This window comes from Microcebus murinus, chromosome 15 (assembly GCF_040939455.1).
Source record: "Microcebus murinus isolate Inina chromosome 15, M.murinus_Inina_mat1.0, whole genome shotgun sequence".
NCBI classification, from domain to species: domain Eukaryota; kingdom Metazoa; phylum Chordata; class Mammalia; order Primates; family Cheirogaleidae; genus Microcebus; species Microcebus murinus.
Window position 1 is genome coordinate 7,677,510 of NC_134118.1, and position 8,066 is coordinate 7,685,575.

Here is an 8,066-nt window from a genome sequence, read left to right on the forward strand (position 1 = left end):
TCTAGGATTCAGTATTCACATGTCACCAGGGGCTACTATACTGTGTGGCACTGGTCTAGTAAATAAGGGAAAGAGGAGCCTGAGATAAAGTTAGGTTAGTTTCTCACCCTTCACTTACACTCTGTTTTTCTAATCATCCCCACACAAGCTTTATTATACTTCCATAGAGCTCGTATATACTCTGTTATTTATACATTGGAAAGAGTAAGATTTTTTTTCATCCCCTCTCCTCCCCTCCAGAACTGATTTTCATTTCCTTGGGGGCTGTACTATCCCCCTACTGAGAATGCATGGGTTATCATAGTAATCTTGAATAATTCCCACAGGCATTTTAGGTCACTGTAAAGAATTTGGATTTTATTAAAACTATGTTGGCAAGCAACAAAAGGATTTTGAGAATGGTACTGGCATTGTCCGTTTTGTCTTTAGAAAGTCACTCGGGCTGCCCTGCGGACAAGGGCAGCAGCTGTTAGGGAACCATTGTAGTTGCCCTGGAAGAGAGACTGGAGGTCCATCCCAGGGTGGGGACTGTATATGAGACAGGGGGAAGAACTTTGAGGTGCACTTTGGAGATGAAATGATAGCTCTTGTGGATGGTAGTGAGGGAGACAGGAAGAATCAAGCGTTACCGCTAGGATCTTGGCTTGAGTAGCTGCATGGATAGTGGTTCCATTTGCTGAAAAGGAAGAAACTAGGAGAGCAGCATGATGGGGGGAAGGTGATAGTTTATCACAAGTTCAGTTATCAATATATTAGACTTGAGATGCCTGCCAGAACCTAGGCAGGGGCTGCTTGAACTTCCTGAGATGTATCTACTCCCCCAATGTTCTTGAGCCCACCCCTGCCAGAAGCTTGCGTCAGTAAGGATCCATCCCTTTCCACCTTCTCAGCAGAATGTGGACTGTGATGAGACACCTGCATTGGTAGACCCACTGAAAGGAAACTTGTTTTATGCATACTTGGTTTAACCAGAGTCCCTTCTAATAGCAGAGAATAGGCAAAAGGGACAGCTTCTGCAGAAATTGAAAAAATGGCAAGATGAGCTTTTGCATCTTTATTCTTGAAATTCAGAGTACCAAAATAAAGGGGATTTTTTTTTTTTAATATTAAAGGGGAAAAAAAAACAGGCAAGGCACAGCAGCTCACACCTGTGTCCCAGTACTTTGGGAGGCTGAGGTGAGAGGATCCATTGAGCTCAGGAGTTTGAGACCAGCCTAGGCAACATAGCAAGACTCCATCTATACAAAAAATAAAAATATAAGTTATCCAGGCATGGTGTTGCACACCTGTAGTCCCAGCTACTGGGGAGGCTAAGACAGGAGGATCCCTTGAGACCAGGAATTTGAGGTAACAGTGAGCTATGATTGAGCCACTGCATTCCAGCCTGGGCAACAAAGCAAGATTCTGTCCCTTAGACAAACAAACAAGCAAATGAAAACACCAGAAAACCAAATGGATGTACCAAGAATTAGTTCATAGTTGTATATTATACTGTTTCTCTAAAAAGGCTTTTATAATGTCTAATGAGAGACATAAACTCCCTTGCTGGGATTTCCTTTTCTAACTGTAAGTATGCATTACCCAAAGAAGGAAGGGATGGGATTTTTATTTTCCTAGCATTCGTATGGTACATTGTGTCATTAGTGGCCTCAAGTAAATCAGCTCTGAGTAGTTGTGCCCTTGGGCAGCCCCCTCTTCTGTTAATGCTGGGCTTGGCCACCCTAAGGGCTATCAGCAAATGTGTTGCAAACAGAGGCTTGATAAGCCCTTTCATGCTGGGGTTTGCTTTTCAGGAATGTGTCCACCATTGTATGAAGAAGCCCCCTCCAGCATAAAGGATGAGAGGCCATCTGGAGGAGAATTGAGGGACCCAGTAGACAGCCAGTGCCAACTGACAGACATGTCAGTGAGGCCATCTTGGAACTGTAGGAGACCAGCATATGCCACCCTCTTTTGCATAAGGATTATTTTGAGAAACAGCAGACACAGGAGAAGCTCTGGAAACAGAGTAGAAGTCACCCCTTGTGCCCCCCCCCCCCCCACCATACCGGCTAGAGTGCAGTGGTGTCATCATAGCTCACTGCAAGCTCAAACTCCTGGACTCAGGTGATCCTCCTGCCTCAACCTCCCGAGTAGCTGGAACTGCAGGCACATGCCACCACACCTGGCTAATTTTTCTATTTTTTGTAGAGATAGGGTCTTGCTCTTGCTCAGGCTGGTCTCAAACTCCTGAGCTCAAGTGATCCTCCTGCCTCAGCCTTCCAGAGTGCTAGGATTACAGGGCCAGAAGTTACCCTTTTATAAGGAAAACTTGTCTCCCTCATCTCCCGCACATGGGAAGACAAGGATTAAATCAATAGACACTTTTCTTTGGAGAAGATATCTAATGAATCTTGTCCTTGCTTACTGTGCTGTTCCTAGTCACCTTCCCATAACTTGCCTTCCCCTACACCCTTTTTCCTTCGAGCTGAAGATGGTATGTAAGCCTGAGTTCTAAGCTGCCTCTTTGAGAGTTACTCATTTTCCCCTGGTATCTCTTGTGTGTGTTTACATGAGGCATATGTGTTCATAAATGTCTGTCTGTCTCTTGTCAGTCTGTCTTTTATTACTGGGGGCCCACCCAAAAACTATGAAGAGTAGAGGAAAAATTGTTTTTCCTCCCTACAGAACTCTCAGATAATCCTAGTCCCAGGGGTGATCCCAGGTGAGTCCAGCGTAGAAGCTGTTCAGGGGAGCCCGGCCTATGCTGCTGATCCTACTTAACACAGCCTCAAAAAGATTATACTATGATTTGGCAGTAAAATGGCAAGGACACAGAAAACAAATCAGCAGGGCCAAAATTTGAATTTAGTGAAGCAAATATTTGTTGTTAGATAACCACAAACCCAAGTTTTCTTGCATATTTGTTGTAAACAACCAATTTATTTCATTTACACCAATCCTTGTGTAAATAAAAAAGAAAATACAATTTTTAAAAAATGTATCTAAATGAAGCAACAACAAAGAAGGTTGACCAGATAAATATTTTTGACTCTGAAGGCCATCCTGTCCTTGTCCCAGCTTTGTCATTGTAGTGCAAAAGCAGCCATAGGCAAAGGGTGTACCAATGAGCTTGGCTGTGTTCCAATAAAACTTTATTTACAAGAACAGGTGGCAGGTCAGATTTGGCCCATGGGCTATAGTTTGCCAACCCTGGTCTAGAAGAATCCCTTTAAAAAGTTTTAAATAAAAATCATAAGTGGTTTAAAAAAGCATCGTCATAATTTAATTGGCAAGGTTTTGTATTTCTTAGTGGTACAAAAAGTGGGTCTTATAGTCAGAATTTTATATTCAATAAAATACAGTGTTTAGATCTATAAGGAATATAGTAGCACATAATAAGACTTGGTGAGAATGAATAGTCAGAAGTTAGCAGGTTGAATGGTCATGCTTCTAAAGTTTTGTGCAGCATTGTAATTTAAACTCAGTTTGGGGGGACCATTTATAACAGACATGCAGAACTTAAAACTTGGTTAAGAAGGTCTGGGTTTAAAGTATGGCAAGGTCTATACTATACCCAGTGAGCTAAGGATACAATGAAAGCATCAGCATAAATTCATTTGTTTCAGAGGCTCCTGCTCTGAAGCTGGAATAGCCCACACTGTGTCCGATATTCTGCTCTGCAGCATTACTCCTATGAAATGACAAACATCCAGCTTAGGCATGAAGATTGTCTACAAGTTTTTCTTTACCAAGGGGATCAGGGTAACTTGAAAGGTAGCAGTTGCTGGACCTATAGTGCAGAGAAGACAGGAGTGGCCTGCTATCTCTGATTGTTGGAGATTGATGGCTCCTTCAGAGTTTTCTGGGTTATCAATGATAGGGACAAGAAGTCTAATGTGAACAGAGGGGCTCCCTCTCATGGCAGTGACCAGACAGGGGCAACCTGAGTATGAGAAACAATGGTTACAGCCAACTGGAATAAGTTACAGCTGCAAACAGTGCCAGGTTAACAGAAATACAGGTGCTTACATAGTGTTGACATTGTTTATAGCTACTGGGTTGGTGTGGATAGTGAGAGGCTGCTATTTAAGTCTGGCTAACAGTGATATTATCACCAATTGTTGTGGCCCTACCAAGTCCTAACTTGTTTAAGTCCTTCTGTTGAAAGTTAACAGTGAGTGACCTAATTCATTGTGATAAGCCCCCCTTGGCCTGTTGTGTGGAGCAGTATAGGTCATAGATAATCAACAGTGGACACTGTGGTTCTGTTTGTGATTAGCTCATCTGCAGGGATTGAGCACACTAGAGCAAAGGCAGGCAATGTTTCTGTGCTGCACATAGATAAGAACACAAAAGCAACCTTGTACTCATCACAACTGATAACCACTGCCTAGAAAAATGTGTTGATTTCTGGTGCTGGTACATTTTCCTGTAATAAGATGGAGAAAACCACTGGGGCATAGGATGGAATCCTCAGTGTCTAATGGGGCAACTTTAGGATTGTGTGTGTCAGTAGTCAATAGACCCTTGCTTCTTACTGAGTAACCTTTGGGAAGATGGGTTCTGGAAGGATTAAGCTCTTCCTTGTGATGAAAGTGGGGGGAAATGCTGAGGAATGACTGTCCCCATCTCCCGGGTGGGACTGCTGTAGTGTCCACTGATTGCGTAGGGTGCTTTGAGACCAAAGATATGCCGCAGGCTGCCCTGAATGTGCTGCGATTGGGGCTTCAGCAGCAGACTTCCCAGGCCAGCAGGAGTCTTGTAATTACTGAGATGTGCTCTCTTTTAGAGGGAGAGTGGGTGTGTGACTGGTGTCACCACTTCCTTAATTTACTGTGCCTTCACAAACAGGCTTCTGCCTCAAGAGTCTGGACGTATAGTGGGCTCTTGCTTTTATCTGCCCAGGCCTCTTCCTACTTTTTCTAAGAAATGCTTCTCTGACTCAAAGCTGGCAGTTCTGGTGACCCATCCTTACTGACCCTTTCTCTACGGTCACAATCGATGACTGATCCAGGCATGGGCTCCAGCCCAACCTAGGCTAAGTATATCTGCTCCCTAGCCTCAGTTGCTTGGTAGGTGTCTTCGTTTATTCCAGGCATCCTCAAACTTTTTAAACAGGGGGCCAGTTCACTGTCCTTCAGATCACTGGAGAGTGCGCACTGTGGGCCCGGGAGGAGTCAAGCTGCTAAGCAGGAGAGGCAGCTGCGGCAAAAACACCCGGCAGGCCGGATAAATGTCCTAGGCGGGCAGCATGTGGCCTGCGGGCTGTCATTTGAGGACGCCTGGTCTAATCAGGCTGCAATTACAAAAGTACCTGTCAGAAATTCATTTCTCACAGTTTTGGAGTCTGGGAGTCCAGGATCAGGGCACCAGCAGATGTGGTGTCTGCCGAGGGCGTGCATCCCAGTTTGTGGACAGTGCCTTCTCGCTGTGTTGTCACACGGTGAAAGGGGCTAAGCCGCTCCCCGCTCCCTCTTTGATAAGGGCACTGCCCCCGCTCCGCGGGCTCCACCCTCATGACCGAATCTCCCAAAGGTCCCATCTCTAAATACCATCCTAACCTTAGGGGTTAGGATTTCAATTTTAACATATGAATTTGGGGGGGAACATAAACATTCCGAACATAACAGTAGGATGACCACATGACTTAAGCTACACCAATCAATTCTTCCTTGGAATTCTTTGAACTGGAATTGAAAAGAAGCTCAGTCCTTCTTGGTGGTGAAGCTGGAAGAGATGAGGTTCATTGCTGCTATAGTGGCGTTTCTTTCTTGGGCATAAAGTTGACGTATAGAGAAGCAAATAATTATGCTAGAGCAAGAAAGTCAAGAGGTTTATTCTTTTTTTTTTTTTGTTTGTTTGTTTGTTTTTCTGCATGCCTATTCTTTCTGGGACTCACAAAGCTTCCAATACAATACCTTTGTTGGTTCAATTTCTCTCGTTGAAACACAAATATCCTGATTAAATCCTTGATTTGGCTATCCCTTGTGGGTGGGTTAGAAAGACTTGGGTGATGTTTTCTCCATTTTCCTTCCTCTAGTTAACTCAGTCCTGGGCCACACACTTTTCTGTCTATACACTTTTCTTGGGGTGAACTCGTTCATTTCCATTTGAGTCTATGTGTTCTATGCAAAAAGCCCACATTTATTTTTGTAGCACCGGCCTTTCTTTTGAACTGCACATTAAGTGTATCCTCCTGCTTACTTGATAACTCCCTTGGGTGCCAAACAGGCATTCCAAAACTAGCATGTTTGTGGCCGGGTGTGGTGGCTCACGCCTGTAATCCTAGCACTCTGGGAGGCCAAGGTGGAAGGATTGCTTGAGGTCAGGAGTTTGAGACCAGCCTGAGCAAGAGCGAGATCCTGTCTCTACTAAAAAGTTGAAAGAAATTAGCTGGACAACTTAAAATATATAGAAAAATATTAGCCAGACATGGTGGCACATGCCTGTAGTCCCAGCTACTTAGAAGGCTGAGGCAGGAGGATCCCTTGGGATCCCTGGTATGTAAGGTTGCTGTGAGCTAGGCTGAAGCCACGGCACTCTAGCCCAGGCAACAGAGTGAGACTCTGTCTCAAAAAAAAAAATTAGGATGTTTGTGATGCATTGTTTCTAGTTGTACCTATGTCAACAAGTGTCACATTCCACCAAGCAATGGTGAGTACTTGGACCCCTATCTGCTTAACAGGGAGAGATTTGGACCTGGGAGAGGAGAGGTGGGAAACCTCATAAATTTACTGCTACTGCTGGAGGGTGAGTGCTGAGTGTCTGGGGAAAGGTGGAGCTGGGGTCTTCAGGGTGGCAAAGCACCTGCCCACTCTAGTGAGGGTCTGATGCAGGTCAGGGGACAGAGGCTAACCCCCTGCAGCTGCCCTTACAGGTCCTGGAGCAGAATGATTTTGCAGCAGTTTTGTTATTTAAATTCTTTTTTTGTTGTAGTAAAATGCATCTAAAATTTACTGTCTTACTCATTTTTAAGTGTACAGTTCATTGGCATTAAGTGCATTCACTGTTGTGCTACCATAACCACTATCCACCTCCAGAACGCTTTATCTTCCCAAACTGCAACTCTGTTCCCATTAAATAGTATCTCCCTATTCCCCACTCTCCTCCTGTCCCCTGGCAACCATCATTTCTGTCTCTATGGATTTGCTTATTCTGGACATTTCATATACATGGAATCATATAACTTGTGACCTTTCGTGTCTGGCTTATTTTACTTAGCACATCGTTTTCGAGTTTCATCCTTGTGAGTAGCATGTGTCAGAATTCCCTCGTTCAGGCTGAATAATATTCCATAGAGTATATGCTACATTCTGTTTATCCATTCATTCATCCATGGACATTAGGGTGGCTTCTACCTTTTGGCTATTATGAATAATGCTGCCATAAATGCAGCAGGTTTTTAAGGTAAAGCAGTCTCTGAGGGGTATATTCTGTTAACAAAGCAAACTGTACAACTAGGCTTGACCCTAAGCAACAGAGCTCTTAGCCATCAGTGTCTCAAGGTCACAAACCAAAGTGCCAACTGGTCATGGGAGGGGCCAGACCTTTGCAACCTCAGAAGCCAGTTCCACTGTCTCCATTCTTTCTGATGGCCAATTCTTCCACTGAGAGGAGAGACCAGTTATCACAAAGCTCTCAAAATTCAAAGAGCTTGGTTAAACCTTTCTCCCAGAATAATAAGGTTCTTGGCTGTATGCTTACATAAATGTTCAGTCATTTAGTGATTCTTGGCAGAACAAGAAGGTTCTACTTTGCTTTAAGGTAACTTTCTATCCTTTTTTATTTATTTATTTTGAGACAGGTCTCACTCTGTCACCCAGGCTAGATGCAGTGGCATCATCATAGCTTGCTGTGGCCTCAAACTCCTGAGCTCAAGCAATCCTCCTGCCTCAGCCTCCTGAGTAGCTGTGACTATAGGTGCATGCCATTGTGCCTGGCTAATTCTTTTAAAAAGTTTTTATTCAGATAGGGTCTCACTATGTTGTCAAGGCTACTCTGAAATGTCTGGCTTCAAGCAATCCTTCCACCTTGGCCTCCCAAAGTGCTAGAATTACAGGCATGAGTCACTGCACCTGGCCTCT